Source organism: Octopus sinensis, linkage group LG4 (genome assembly GCF_006345805.1).
Source record: "Octopus sinensis linkage group LG4, ASM634580v1, whole genome shotgun sequence".
Lineage (NCBI taxonomy): Eukaryota > Metazoa > Mollusca > Cephalopoda > Octopoda > Octopodidae > Octopus > Octopus sinensis.
Window position 1 is genome coordinate 87,236,350 of NC_043000.1, and position 17,500 is coordinate 87,253,849.

A 17,500-nucleotide genomic window follows, 5' to 3' on the forward strand; every position below is an offset into this window, starting at 1 on the left:
GACTGACATTTATAATTTTTTGGCAGTATTTTTTCTACATTTCTCATGCCAAAACTTAAATAATGGATTAAATCTTCCTGCATTTAGACATCAGAACTTTGAATAATCTTCTGCAAAATGCTGTTGGAATAAACGTTCACAATAAGTGTCTAGACTAAATGGAATCCCAAATTGTCTTCTATAACTTGCTTCCCTCTGATGATTAAAAGTACCCTGATTGGGTACGTTTTAATCGACAGAGGGAACACATGGCTGGATTTTACCCTAGAACTTTCATTATAAAGTGTACTGCTATTCTGTTTCCCATCCTCTTTTTTACTAAAAAAAAAAAAGTTCTGCTAGCCAAGCAAAATAACAATTTTCTTTTATTCTATATTGTATCCGTTGCCTATGTTATGGCCTATTGCTTTAGAAATATCTATAGATTATAATTGTTGATATGTTTTACATTTAAGGCGGTGAGCCGACAGAATCGTTAGCACGCGGGGTAAAATACTTAACGGTTTTTCGTCCGTTTTTACGTTTTGAGTTCAAATTTCCCGGAGGTCGACTTTACCTTCCCTCCTTTAGGGATCGATAAAATAAGTACCAGTTGAACACTGGGATCGATGTTGTCGACTTACTCCCTTACTCGAAGTTGCAAGCCTTGCCACAATTTGAAACCAATACGTGTTTCATTTGAAAACAACCTTAAAATGTTCAGGTTAAAATGTTCCTCTTCATTAACCAAATAGCATACGAAGTCATTTTTTCATTGCTACATTCATGAAGATGTAATTAGCAGAATACATCTTTAATTTGAATTCATAACCGAGTCGCGAACGTATCTCCCTGAGTTTCGAACAACTCTTGCAATATCCATTTTCTTGTATAAATGCCTTATCTGTTTCCGGTGCCGGTTTAAAATATAACAGAGACAGACTGGAAATGAGTGAATTTGATGATATATAGAAAACGTAGAATATTATATTAAACAAATGCTACCAGAATTATAAATTATTGGAAATACGCTTGAATTACGAAATCTATTAAAAGTTGATCTGAATAAAATAAAATAAGGAATGCAGCTAGAAATGATGTTTGTTTTCGTAGATAATAAAATATAACATAAAAAGGGCACATTAACAAAGAAATAACAAATACTAAGAGCATTCAGACAAATATATTTTTATTCTACTAAATTTTGTAGAAGTTACTATTACTGTCTACATTTTGACAGTACTCAAATGAATACAACAATTGGTAATATAAACAATATATATATATATATATATATATGCATATATACGTAGGTATATGTACATACTTACATCTATACGTGAGCACAGGACGTCACGAAACGTGTAGAACAAAAAAGTACGAAGCACGAGTCATGGAACATGAACTCTTCTTTCGAAAAACGAAAGACACAAATGGGAAACAAAACAAACAGCATAAAGAACGACCCCTCATCACTTGATGGCTGTTTTTTCTAGTTTCGTATTTCGAACATTTAACAACAATATACGCTTTCGATAAAACAGTTGCTCCCGCAAAGCAAATTAAATAAAATTTGGGATTTTGTGGAGGATCAAATTAAGTAGTACAAACAGGACAGTGAAAACAAACATGAAGGGCTGCTAAGTCTAAACGAGATTGTAGTGGCGAACGCGTAAATCAAGCTAGGACAGGAGACAAACAAGAACACGTCTTCCTTGTTACAGCTACAACAGAGAGAAAAGAAGAAAGATGGCCGATGGTATGCATATATATATATATATGCATATATATATATACGTATAGATGTAAGTATGTACATATAAGTATGTATGTATATATATATATATATATATATATATATAATTTATATTACATACGAGGGACGTTCAATAAGTAATGCCTCTGACCCATTTGCAGTTGTTTGATCTAGCCGAGATTTTGCATGTGCAATCATTTATATCTCTATAGAGTAAGTGGCAAATTACAGCTCTGAATTAATTGTGGTTTCTGATTTACAGGTGTTTGAACCAAGTCAAGTGTGAAATGGAGCCTGTTGAGTGTCGAGCAGTGATCCGGTTTTTGTATTTGAAAGGACGCACACCACGGGAGACTTTTGATGAAATGAAAGTAACTTATGGTGATGATGCCCCATCATATGACCTTGTAAAACGCTGGCATCGTGAATTCAAACATGGTCGGAACTCTGTGGAAACAGCTCCCAGATCTGGTCGCCCCCTTCTGCCATTGATGAGGCATCTGTCCGTCAAGTTGAGGCTGCCATTTTGGAAGATCGACGCATAATTATTCGCCAAATAGCCCATGAGGTCAAGATTAGTACTGGGTCTGTGGAAACTATCATTCATGACCATTTGCATATGCAAAAGGTGTCTGCCAGATGGATTCCCAGGTTGCTCACGCCTTTCCAGAAGCAAGAACGCGTCGAGTGCTCGAGGGTGAATTTGGAGATGTGCCAAGAAGATGAGTCAAAATTTTTCAAAAGACTGATTACACAGGATGAAACCTGGGTCCATCACGATGATCCAGAGACCAAAGCCCAGTCAATGCAGTGGAAGCACCGTGACTCACCCCCTCCAAAGAAGGCAAGGGTGCAGCCCTCCGCTGGTAAGGTCCTGGGACCAGAACGGAGTAGTGATGACAGATTTCCTGGCAAAGTGTACCACAATTGCAGGAGCCTACTATGCTTCACTTTTGAGGAAATTAAGAGAAGCTATCAAAATCAAGAGGCGGGGCAAGATCAGCAAAGGAATCCTCCTCCTGCAGGACAACGCTCCGGTCCACAACTCGCTTGTCGCCAGATCAGGAGCACAGGCGTATGGCTATCCCCCCTACTTTCCTGACCTTGCACCCTCTGATTTTCACCTCTTCCCAATCATGAAGTTGTTTTTGAAAGGAAAGCGTTTCCCAGATGATGCAGCCTTGATTTCTGAAGTCACGTTGAGGTTGGAGGACCAAGCTGGGTTCTTCTACAAAAACGGTCTCCAGAGCCGCATCAAACGATGGGAGAAATGCGTAACTCTGGGTGGTTCCTATGTAGAAAAAGACTAATAACTGTGCCAAGTTTCGTTGCTCTACTGCTATGGGAAGTGGGTCAGGGGCATTACTTATTGAACGCCCCTCGTATATAACAAGAAAGAAACTATGCTAGAAAGATGAGAGGCAACAGATACGACGATTATTGTATCTATATAAATTTATTTTTGCATTCAAGCGCCGTAGATTTTGGGTACTTTTGTGACAAGATTTCATCCCTTTGCTTAATGTTTTTCACGTTTTAAGACGTGATCAGGGCCACAACTTCAATATAGAGCAAAAATTCCCTGACAGCTTCAATACGCATACGGAGTCGATGAGAGGAAACTACTTACTCTGGAAGAGCGACGGCATAGTGAAATTAAAAGTCTTATATAGTGTAAGGCTACGAGAAATGTAAAATGACATAATGTCACATGGCAAAGCGATATGCCATTAACTATTTCCTTGAATGAGAGAAAAGTAAAAAATATCCATAAAAGAAACAGAAAAATGCGATAAGAAGTTGCAGTATCCACAACTACCTCGCTTCATGTCCAAGTGCCAATTCCCAACACGTTGGTAGAAAGGGTCCTATTCTAGAGTTGTCCTTACGGTTCGGAAATTTAGTATTTTCTTCGTAGAATGATTCTGTGTTCACTATATTTCATTGATGGAATCTGATTTCGGGTATACATACACTGTAGACTATGTTACCTGGTCCGAATATATTAATCTAAAGATGATGCAACGCAATTCACTCGTTTAATCTTATCGTAATCAAAACTTGGTGGTTGTGATAGCGGTTGACACATTACGTCATATGAGTAGGAAATAATTAATCTCAGCGGAGTAACACAGTAAATAGATGGAGAATCACATGCAGATCGGAATATACGTTTGCTCCTCCCTACCAACCATCAGTATACTCAACTATCTCAGCCATTGTAAGTTAAGATCTAGGCTTTCATCATAGGCAGTAGGGCTACTGATAAAATAGAAACATCTGTTTGGGTTTTAGCGGACCCTTCAAGTTTTTACACGAAGGGCCACTTCTCTTAAGGATTTTAGGCTTGATGCTGTCCATGAATTAATTGTGGTTTCCATATATATGGATATAGCCCCTTGATTCGAGCACTAGTGATGTTATTATATTAGCTCGATGATTATTAGTTTTCATAATGGAAGATATCTCAATGAACCTCACAAAAATATGACAAACATGAAGATTTGATTGATAGCTGAATCCCCCCCCCCCGGTAGGTCTATGAAGGTTACCTTTTGCAACCGGCATTTATCACATCACTCAACATAATTTATTAAGATCCTAGAATTAATCTGGGAATGTTATCAACGTCATGCGGTACTTGAGTATGGTGACGGTTGGTAGAGAGCAAACGTAAATTCCAACCTATATGTGATTCTCCATCTATTTACTGTGATTAATCATTTCCTACTCATATAACGTCATGTTATCCTGAAATCTCCGAAATGAAATATTTTCGTGTCAGTACCATTATTATTCAACACCCACCAAATGTCAATGAAAATTAACTCTCTGATTTTTTTGTTGCTTACTTCATGCATGAGTCGAGAAAGGTTATATCAGGTGGTATAATTCTGAGATCTACTTGTATCCTTTTCAGAATTTAATTAAATATTGTCTGAGGAAAATGTTCTCATTATAACCAAATACTTTGTTAAACACCATCGTTAGGATGGGTTTTGCAGAGCTATCTAGATTATTTCCCAGAGTATTAGCTTCATATATTCCATTCGAATTTTTAAAATTATTTTCGAGAAATCTAGATATGCCTAGACAGTTACACCTACCCTTCATTTATTTCGTGTCTGGAAGTTGCAAACGATACGTATTTCTCAGAGTGCAGTTAGCATAGATAGACTCTTCTGGGAATTAATTAACTTACATGTTTCGTTAATGGGTCCAAGTGGGTGGAAATTTGTTGCTATTTGTTATACGTACTTTATTATACATTCTTTATACAGTCATTGTTCATAAAAAGCTTTTAAATATATTATTGAATTACATTTTTTGACCGATCCCAATATCATAGTAAAAACATCAGACAACAGTCTAGACAAGTCAAACATTTAGCTGCTCCTTTTATTTGAAAAATATAAAAATTTATTTACTTTTGAGAAAAGTTTTGGTATTATGTTAATATGAATTAATATAAGGACGAAACGTAGAAAAATTTACTCCGTTACAGAAGCTCTTTGCGAACACATATATTTACGAATACATATATTAATGAATATTTAAATAGCAGCATATCTATCTATCTATCTATCTATCTATCTATCTATCTATCTATCTATCTATCTATCTATCTATCTATCTATCTATCTATCTATCTATCTATCTATCTATCTATCTATCTATCTATCTATCTATCTATCTATCTGTCTGTCTGTCTATCTGCCTGTCTGCCTGCCTGCCTGTCTGTCTGCCTGTCTGCCTGTCGGTCTGTCTGTCTGCCTGTCTGCTTGTCTGTCTGCCTGTCGGTCTGTCGGACTGTTTGTCTATACACGTGGATTTGTATGTATGTGTGCATGCGTGCGTGCGTGTGTGTATGTGTGTGTGTGTGTGGTGTGTGTGTGTGTGTGTGTGTGCATGCGTGCGTGCGTGCATAAATACACTCGAGTATGTTAATATACAAGAATGGAGACAGCATCTACAAGTATGTTAAATCTGAAATTTTATGCCACCATATATTAAGTTTTCCGTCGCTGAATATGTTTTTACTTAAAGATAATTTTTACGATCTACATCAGGGTTCAGCGTAACAGAGAAGACAGTAAATGAATTTAGTTTACTAACTCCCATTTTTGACAGCTAATCTCTAAGCAGGACACTCCTAATAGATTTACATCCTAGGGAAATGAGGTTCAATAGTGGTGAGTTCAATATATTGTTTTATAGAAGAACACCAGCGTTTTATGGACCAAAGAATAGCCACGTTTGTAATAATGATTTTCTTTGACAAGATTACGGCAGACGGAATACCATCAGTACACATTGCATAACAAAGAATCAATTGATAAAACACCGAAGAAATCTAGCATTGACAGGCGAAAATTTTATATTACCTAACGTGATTTAAAAGAATGACAAACTATGTTAGTTGGCAGTGAAAGCAATGACATAACTTGTTTTTAAACGATGCACTCTTTTTCTTCATATCCCATCCGTTCAGTATTTTGATTGATCACTTATACGAAAGGCCAAGTAGATGAACCCTAGTGTAGCAAAAGAACTGACATTTGAAAACTTTGATGTGATAAACATCAAAAGAAAGGAAAGTTTCTCTGCATTATGTTCAAAACAGAAAAAAGTATGATGCACATTTTGAAATACATACATACACTTAGAAACTTGCGCAAGCATATACACACTCAGACAAAAACATAAGCACAGACACACACAAACACAAACACACACACACATACCACACACACACACACACACACACACACACACACACACACACACACAGGCACAATATCTCAAGCACCAGATACAGTCACACTCACAGATACGCAATTACTTATGAAATGCGAACAAGACAAATATATAAAGAAAAGTGGCGAGGAGAGCAGAGTACGAGGGAAGGAGAGAGCAGATTACAAAAAGCTGAAACACATACGCAAGCACATACATACATAAATACATACACAAACACACACACACACATGCACACACATGCACACACATGCACACATATGCACACACACATGCACACACACAAGTATAGAATCATTCACGAGAAGCCAACCTTTAGAGATAAGTCTGAGATTTCGGTTTTCTGCTACAGCCCTCCAATATTACACATGTCAACTGTAACCTTAGAAAAAGGAATAAACTCCCCACAATCTCATTCTAATAAACAAGCAGTGGCTTTGCATCTATGACAAAAATAAATATTCTTCTCTACTCTAGAAACAAGGCCCGAAATTTGTGGGGTAAGGGGCCAGTCGATTAGATCGACTCCAGTACGCAACTGATACTTAATTTATCGAGACAGAAAGGATGAAAAGCAAAGTCGACCTCGGCGGCATTTGAACTCAGAATGTAAAGACAAACGAAATACCTATTTCTTTACTACCCACAAGGTGCTAAACACAGAGAGGACAAACAAGGACAGACACACGGATTAAGTCGATTACATCGACCCCAGTGCGTAACTGGTACTTATTTAATCGATCCCGAAAGGATGAAAGGCGAAGTCGACCTCGGCGGAATTTGAACTCAGAACGTAGCGGCAGACGAAATACATCGATCCCAGTGCGTAACTGGTACTTAATTTATCGACCCCGAAAGGATGAACGGCAAAGTCGACCTCGGCGGAATTTGAACTCAGAACGTAACGGCAGACGAAATATAGCTACGCATTTCGCTCGGCATGCTAACATTTCTGCCAGCTTCCGCCTTGACAAAAATAAATATTTGAACTAAAATATTCAAACTTTAGTGAGACGACTGGATTTTAACGTAGTAAACTGAATAGGAGCGAGATGGAGACCAGAGTGTTGGATCATGGATTGTAAGTTCATCCTTTTCTCTCTCTGCTAGCGAGGAGAAGAGTTAGTTGCGCCCTGATGTATTTTTCGAATTATCTTGCTTTGTAGTCTATTGTGATAGATTATTATCCCGTCTGTAGTTAGAATTAATTTGTTATACACATCACGCTAAGGAATCAATGCAATCATTATTTTCACAGTGAGACCAACTTTAATTGTCAGTAAGACTAACTGTAAATGTTTACATACATACAGACAGAATACATACATACATACACACATACATGAATACATGAATACATACATAGATACATACATACACGTATAATAGCACATTTAAATTGAATGCTTATATTGCGATTCCAGCTTCACGCCAATGCAATTTTTAGAAGCGAAATGTTAAAACTAGTAGTTATCTATTCTGTTGTGTCTGGAGAGTCATTTTCTTTTTGCGCTCTTATAATGTAACACACTCACCGGTAAAATTTCCACTTGTTTCTTATTTTTATTTTCCTAAAATTTTCGTTGCGTCTTGCAACCTTTTCAATAGTCTTAACTCTGTCCGTTATTTACACTGCGTTCCTTTTTGTTTGTGCGCATGTATGTGGGTCAGTGTGTGTGTGTGCCTATGCATGCATGTACGTATGTATGTGTGTATGTATGTGTGTGCATATTCATGTGTTTGCATGTCCGTGTTTGTGCATTTTCTATGTATGTGTGTGTGTGAGTATGTGTTTGTATATGTATGCACCGCTGTTTCCTTGTGTGTACATGTCTGTGTGTGTCTGTTTTGCAACTATGTACTATGTTTGTATGTATGGATGTGCATCTCTATGTGTGTGGGTCCGTATTCCCATATGTGTCCTTGTGTGGAGTAAAGTGTGTGTGTGTGTATGGTCAAGTTAATTTAATAAGCTAAATAAATCACACTCATGGTATTCGTGTAGTATTTCTTATTTGTGTTTGTTCGTTGTTTGTATTTTTGCATCTGTTGATTGGTTGTTATTTGGGTATGTTTTGACTGGTTGCTTATTTTTGCGTCTTAGAGTTTAATTTCGTCAATTTTGTCGGTGAGGGACATCTTTGGGTATTTTCAGTTATGTTTTAATCCTTCATTTTTTTTCCTTTTTTTTTACTTGCTTCAATCATTGGTCTGCGTATTGGGGTACTGCCGTGAAAGATTTAGTCAAGCAAATCGTTCCTTGTACATATTTGTTTTGCAATGGTACAAACATACGCTGTATACATGCACAATATATAGTTACAGTCACATACACACGTATACATACCACCTGGACAAACACATATCAACTGCTAAACACAAGTGTTTGTTCACGCTCTCACACACATACACACATACACACACATGTTAGCCTCACGCATATGCACAGGTCCATACGCGCCCATGCACACACACAAATACACAAAGCGCACATCACTCCACACAGCACATACACTAGGTTACTTGTACACATACGAACACACCCAGGCCAATGCTTATGCTCGCTCATGATAACCGCGCACACATACGTACACACATCCATATGCACACACAAATACCAGTAGATGTAACGCATATCACTCCACATAATGTACGCACTGGGTCACTTACTCACATATACACAGACAGGTACACATATTTTTCAGCTTACCCATACATACACACACATAAACACTATTCTCACATACTCACACGCGCACGAGAATAGATTCGTTCTGCCGGGTCACCGTCATTATCTACCTTTCATTTAGCTTTCTGGCTATTTACTCATGCTGAACCGTTAATCTCAACATTGTTTTCATTCCCTCTTCTTTTCACCCCTCTTAGTACTTTCGTCGAAGAGCGTAAGTTCGAAACGTAAAAGACTTTGCCATTCTTCCCGAGTGTTAAACCAATACAGCTGCTTGTTATTCCTACACCTGTCTTCATCTTTTGTTTTCTGTAAATTTGAACAATATATTACACACGCTCACGTGATCACCTCAGTTTGATCTTGCCTGACTGAACTTCCTACGCTCTTTGACTCTCAATCCTATTTCCTGAACTTTCGGTACCTCTCTTCAGCTACATAACCAGCACTTCACCCAGATTACCACCGGATCTTCGTTCTCATTTGGACTCTACCTCCATGAATTTTACTGGCTATTCTTGTATATATACAAGCACACTGCGACAAGCCCTCTTTCTCTCTCTTCGTCCTTTCACTACTGTGGCTACAGCTCTCAGCTCTTCATGGCAACAGGAGCTAACCTGAGCGCTTTCCTGCATGCCTCTAGATTCATTCATGTGCATGTTGATGCATATAGATATGTAGGAGTACAGATTATACATATACGTATACATACATGTATAGATATACGTATACGTATATGTATACGTATACATATACGTGTGCATTTATCTTCGTGAACGTATATTTTGTGCGTCCCCCTGTTTATATATTTGCATGTTTGTGCAAGTTAATATGAATATATCTATATACACCTTTATATATATATATATATATATGTATGTATGTATGTATGTATGTATGTATGTATGTATGTGTGTGTATGTGTGTGCGTGTGAGTGTGTGTGTAGTTAATTCAAATAAACGAATAAAATTGGACAACATGAGGACGTGCATAAGAAATGTATTAACTTAACGCTAATTCTTTGATTATTTGAACTGACTATTTACTGCAAGCTCACACGGACAGTCCACATCCTTCCGACTGTTTTTGAGTACCTGATTCAAAGATTTCTTACTCTACCCGTGGAGTACGTTACCTTTAAATTCCCTCAGAGTACGTCATTTCTGTACCTATGATTATATATATACAGGGCTTGGACAAAATAATGGTAACACCCAGCATCAGAGCATCATAATTTTGAAATATCTATAAAACCATCAAAACAGTGTTTATTTTTATGTTGTTTGATTTATTATTAGTGTTGCTTAATATGTTTTGCAAAAAAATTGCTGTTTTTATTTAGATATCATCAGAAAAAAAGTAATTAAAATTCATTAAAATGACAGATCTATCATACTTTCAAACAGGTCAAATTGTTGATGGTCGTATGGCAGGTGCTAGCGTGACGAAAATAGCCGAGATGTTTGGTGTATCAAGAAGTACTGTCTCGAAAGTAATGACAGCCTTTGAGAAAGAGGGAAAAGCCTCCTCGTCGAAACAAAACTCTGGAAGAAAACCAAAACTTTCAGAGAGAGACCGTCGGACTCTAACGCGAATTGTTTGAAAGGATCACAAAAGTACAGCTCCCAAAATTACTGCAGAGCTTAATGACCACCTCGAGAATCTAGTTTCCACAAAAGAACTGTTCGCTGGGAGCTGCACAAATCCGGATTTCACGGGAGGGCTACAATCAGAAAACCACTACTTTCAAAAACAATCGTTTCAAAGCGTTTAGAGTGGAGTAAAAACCTACTGAATTGGTCCCTAGAAAAGTGAAAGAATGTTATTTTTTCAGACGAGTCATCCTTTACCTTATTTCTGACCACCGGCCGAGTATACATGTGGAGACAGCCAAAAGAAGTATTTGACCAAGACTGCCTTCTACCAACTGTTAAACATGGAGGAGGATATGTGATGAGCTGGGGGGCTATATCTCGGAAATCCGGCGGCCCAATGGTTTCCCTTCGTGGTAGAATTAATAGTGAAGACTATTTAAGCATTTTATCTGATCAAATTCATCGTATGGTTGCGGAAATGTTTCCGGAGGGAAACGCAATCTTTCAGGATGATAATGCACCAATTCATACATCTAAAGTTGTTACTGAATGGCATGAGGAACATTTTGGTGAAGTGAAACATTTTATCTAGCCACCACAGTCCTCAGGTATCAATATTATTGAACTTTTATAGTGCATTTTAGAAAAGGAAGTAAAGAGTCGATATCCTCCACCATCATCACTACAAGAACTGGAGACTGTTTTAGCTGAAGAATGGACAAAAATGTTTGTTCCGTGCATGTATTTGTATATATCTGTGTATATACATTGTATGTGCGTGTCTATCTATCTGACTGAACTGCAGTCGTGGATCAAAAAGAGGCCGAGGAAGGGCGAATGGCACCGCGAGTGTCGCGTTGCTCTCAAGCAACTCTGCCGTCCCGGGTAGACCTTGAGTGACTCCAACACAACCAAAGCATTCTATAGGGGATCAGTGGGGGGGAGGTACGACGACGAGCTCGGGGCGAACCTGGACGTCGATGAGGAATGCCTGACCCGCCTGTTCAGGACGACTTTCGGACCAGGGCCCATGGACAACTTCCAGAGATCTATGGCCTGGCAGTGCTACCGAGAAGCGCTACCCGTTCGAGATAAGCTCTACAGACAAGGCTCTAGAAACACGGGACCAACCTGCCCGAGATGCGGTCAGAGCGACCAAACCGTTCTGCACGCACTCGTGCAGTGTCCTACAATTTCCGACCTGTGGGCTTATGTCGAACAACTACTGTCACGTGTGGGACGAGTCGGTTTATCAGCCAAGTCTATCGTCAATATTGTCACGCCTCCTTCCTTCAAACGGGAAGGAAGAGATATTTTCGTCATCCTTGTGGCTATGGCGAAAGAATGCATCTGGTGGACGCGTCTGAAAGGATTGGAGACAAACACTTTCCTCTCTGGTCAATCTCTCATCAACTTCTTCAAGTATCACTTGAAAAGGAAAGTGAGAGTAGAGAGTCAAGTTTTGTCTAGCGAATGTTTAAAAAAAATATGGGTGAATGTAGCAAGGATGGCACGCATGAATGACGAAGCCACCTTGAGCATAATCCTATGAACCCGGGAATTGAAAACAGGGTTACCCACTTGCAAACAAATGTGGTAACATGTAACAATATTGACCGAGGTTACCGTGGTCTTTTCCGTAGGCTTTTCTTCCCACGGATAAACCTTATCTGCTTCCCCCTTTACATCGTACATCATGGCACTGTGATACACGATCCCTAATGATCGTTTTTTTCTTTTACCCTTTTTTCCTTTTTCTTCTTTTTTCTTTTTTTTTCTCTTTTGTTTCTTTTCCTTTTTTTTCTTCTTTCCCTTTTAGGATCCCTTTTGATCGAAAACCTACCCCATTTTCCCAGAAAAGAAAAGCTCTACTTTGTAATCTGTCCCGTCTGTGTGCAGCCCTGTGTGGCTAATAAAGAAACATATCTATCTATCTATCTATCTATCTATCTATCTATCTATCTATCTATCTATCTATCTATCTATCAATCTATCTATCTATCTATCTATCTATCTATCTATCTATCTATCTATCTATCTATCTATCTATCTGTCTGTCTGTCTATCTGTCTATCTATCTGTCTGTCTGTCTGTCTGTCTGTCTGTCTGTCTGTCTGTCTATCTATCTATCTATCTATCTATCTATCTATCTATCTATCTATCTATCTATCTATCTATCTATCAATCTATCGCGCACATAAACAAACTCTCTGACAAGCACATATCTGTAACATATCTCCCCAGTCTATTGTTTCCTCTTCCTGGAAATTGTCTGTCTCACTCGGATCCTCATGAAGAATGGTTTTATGACCCATAAACGCATTCTTTTTCTCTTTCATTCTCTCATTTGAATTCTGTCACGTTCTACCTATCCCCTTTCCTAATAAGTAGTTTTACTTATTTACGCTTTTATTTTTCAACACAGATGCTCTTTATTCATTCACCTATCTTCATACCCACCTCCCATGTATATATATATATATATATAAACATTTATCTAAGTCTACTTCATTTCCTACATATGTTTATACATTTTTATATGATAATGCTTTCTGTATATATGTAAATGTAAATGCTTTGTCAAGTGACATTGCATTTGATTTTGAAGCTCCGCTGAAATCATAAGGTGATAAACAATCTCTCAGCTATGAGTGCATTGCATCTCATAGAAGAAACACCTGTAAATTAATGAAGTTCACAGCATAATTTCTTATTCCGTTGTCATTTATTTAATCTCTCTCTCTTTCTGTCTGTCTGTCTCTCTCTCTCACACACACATTATATATGTATGTGTAGGTATGTGTGTGGGTAGGCGTGCGTATATATGTGTGTGCGTGGTGTGCATGAGCATGTGAATGAGTATGTTTCTTTATCTTTCAAAATGGGGCGTATAGTGTATAGTATAATGTTTTATTGACATACACGCCCACTCACGAACGCACATACGCACACACATACACAGATATATGCGTATGTTTATATGGGTGTTTGTAAGAATGCTCAAGCGCATGAATGCCCGTATGTGTAAGTTCACGCGAGATTTATCTGCTTCTATTCAGGTGTATGTATAGAATGACATACCAATTATCTCCTTTCATAGAGAAAGGACAAATGATTTTGCGTGATTCAACAATATACAATTTTTCACCGGGGGTTTAGAAGACAGTTAACGAGAAAATATGAGCAAAATGTCTGCAACATAACATAAATCAGATTTGTAGTTCTGTCTTCCCTTTGGATTCTCAGAAGAATGACTGATTATGACATATGGAGATATTTTTTTTTTCTTGAGTAGTGGACCTCGAAGCACACTTAAACAAGAATATGTAAATACTGTGTTGAAACCCCCCCCTCACCATTTTGGATAGAATTACATGCTATTATTTATACCTTTAAGTGTAATTCGAGATTTACTATTCCAAAAATGAAATATTTTACGTTCTGTAAAATGTTTCTAAAATTCTGAAGACATAAACAATATGAATAATTTACTTTTGCCCAGTTACTAAATTATGTGGAAACCAAAACCAGATACCCGTGGGAGTAATTTATACAGCTTGAAATTTTTATAAACAATATATATATATATATATAATATATATAATATATATATATATATATCGCACGCGTGAGCGCGTACGTGTGTGTGTGTGTGTGTTTGTGTGTGTGTGTTTGTGTGTGTATGTGTGTGTGTGTGTATGTGTGTGTGTCTTTCAGTGAACTGTAAAAGCAACATTTATCGCTAATATTATTAGATTTGCAAATTTTATTTCGAATAAGAAAAAATATAAATTCAAAAAAAGTTAGTGAATTTGATAGATCCATGAAATTCAATAATTGTGATTTTAAAAACAAGTCTAATTGATTGTGTTGATTGTATTGATTGTATTATTTGCACTCAAGATCCGTAACTTTTCAGACGAAGGATAGAAATCAATAAGAATCATGCAATTTAGCAGTTTGATTGGAACCAGCATGTTTGAGAAAGTCTTTACCATTCACTATTTCTTTTTCCAATGACATAACACCATTTGAAGGAATTATTGATACAATATATTAATAGCATACTTTTATTTACTTCGTTAAGATTTTCCGTATAGATTCATCTTATATATATCTTGGAATATCTATTATTTTGAGAAACAATAAGATTAGAAGGAAATCAATTCAGAAAAAAAAAGTCAATAACGTTTATGTCATTTCTGAAAATGATCGTGACTATATACTTCCCAATTTCGGGAGAGAAGACACGAAAACAACATCGGTTGCATAAAAAAATTTTGCTTTCATTAAATTGCAATACGTCTAGAAAGCCTACGTAAACAGTTTTTATGAAAAGTTCTTTATCAAATTTGTTGCTTTTTGCCTAGATGTATCAAGCACCGTGAACTGGATGGAAAATATTCAAAAATTGATTCGATTTATTCAAAGTAGAAATATTTTTACAAAAATATCCGATATATTATTCATGCAATGAAATACTAAACATCCTAGCATGACTGTTGAATGGTTTGAATACCACTTAGAATAACATTCAAAATATAATTCTAAGTCCTTTAAGTAATGCAGTTGTTATTTGTTAAGATATATTTATTATAATAGTTATGTTATTTTAAGAGACTCCCTGTAGAGAAATAAAAGTTTTTCTCTAAAATGTTTAGGAAAATTGTTCCGTAAATTCAAATACAATTATAAATACAAAACAGACAGAACCATACGTCTGTCAAATATAATAACGTAATTATGCGAAATGATGTTTTCACATCCATCATGCATACATCTTAAAGCAGATAATTTTCCTCGAGAATATCTCTTTTATTATTATATCACTTACAGAATTTGATGTACGTGATATTGTATTAACGAAATGCGACATATGTAATAACCTTCATAGTGATAGTTAACCATGGATTTAAGAAACCATTACATTTATAGCAAGGGGCTACAGCTAATTACGTTCTTGTGTGAATATATAAAGCATGTGTTGCTTATATGCGAAGATGTGTGTCAGGTACTGAGGTGTGAAAGAGCATAATTAATTCTGAAGCAACTTTAATCCTAGTTTACTTACCAGCCACATGATTTCGGGTTCAGTCCAACAGGGTGGCACGTTGGATAAGTGTTTTCTCCTATAAAATCGGGCCGACCAAAAACCAAAGCCTTGTGAATGAAATTGGTGGACAGAAACTGAAAGAAGCCCGTCGTATATATATATATATATCAACAATTGAGGGTAAAATTAATTAATTAATCAATTTCACCAAGTGTTCAGTATGTAAAAGGACCATTTAAGGCGAATTCAAAATATTACATTATATAATTAGGGCTTAGTAAAATAAATTACTTTGCCACATACTGAACTTAGTAGAAATAGCAGCCAAAAAAAAAAAATTTTTCTTAGCATTTCTACTACTTAAAGAAAATTTCTCTCAGATAATGTTTACTCTAGACAGCTCACGAAGGTTTGGGGGTAAATACAGAAAAATATCACAAGTACATAGATCGTTTGAGTACGTCAACCGTTTCAAGATTAGCCAAATAAAATCAGCATTTCTTTCGTCAGCTCAAAATTTCTTAATTGGATTTGGAAACACTAAAAAGAAGGAACTTTACCTATCAGCGAACTTGTCGCTTCAGATGGAACCACTCCAACTAAACAGTGTCAACAAATTCAAAATGCGCAGGCGTAAAATTCTGCCAACTCCCCATTCCACCCACGTGTCTATCTAGTAACACATATATTTTAACCGCGAGAACCGGCAGTATGACCGAGAGAAATGAATTATAATATCAACAATTGAGGGTAAAATTAATTAATTAATCATTTCCACCAAGTGTTCAGTATGTAAAAGGACCATTTAAGGCGAATTCAAAATATTACATTATATAATTAGGGCTTAGTAAAATAAATTACTTTGCCACATACTGAACTTAGTAGAAATAGCAGCAAAAAAAAAAAAAAAAAAAAAATTTGACACTGTTTAGTTGGAGTGGTTCACCTGAAGCGACAAGTTCGCTGATAGGTAAAGTTCCTTCTTTTTAGTGTTTCCAAATCCAAATTAAGAAATTTTGAGCTGACGAAAGAAATGCTGATTTTATTTGGCTAATCTTGAAACGTTGACGTACTCAAACGATCTATGTACTTGTGATATTTTTCTGTATTTACCCCCAAACCTTCGTGAGCTGTCTAGAGTAAACATTATCTGAGAGAAATTTTCTTTAAGTAGTAGAAATGCTAAGAAAATTTTTTTTTTTTTTTGGCTGCTATTTCTACTAAGTTCAGTATGTGGCAAAGTAATTTATTTTACTAAGCCCTAATTATATATATATATATATATATGTGTATGTGTGTATGTGTGTGTGTGTGTGTGTGTCTGTCTGTCTATCTGTGTCTGTTTGTACCCCCAACACCTGACAACTAGTGTTGGCTTGGTTGCGACCCCGTAGCAAAGTAACCGATGGAATACGTACCAGGCTTAAAAACTAAGTATTGGGGCTGATTCGTTCGACTAAAATCCCTCAAAGTGTTGCCCCAGCATGGCCGCAGTCTAATGATTGAAATAAAGATGAAATTTACCTGAAAATTTGTTATTATTATATAAGCAATAACTTTATATTTTTATTGGATATAGAATGGAATTCGGTTGTGTTCTTGTCTCTCTCAAAGAAATTATCTAAGATAAAAAGAGAAATGGATACACCTGCGTATCGAATTTGCG

The 17,500-nt window shown here is 36.7% G+C and overlaps 1 protein-coding gene across 3 annotated transcripts in view; it reads left to right on the forward strand.

Moving 5' to 3' along the window:
• The window catches only part of LOC115210937, a 172,850-nt gene that overhangs the window by 143,021 nt on the left and 12,329 nt on the right, over window positions 1-17,500 (forward strand). The window lies entirely within an intron of this gene.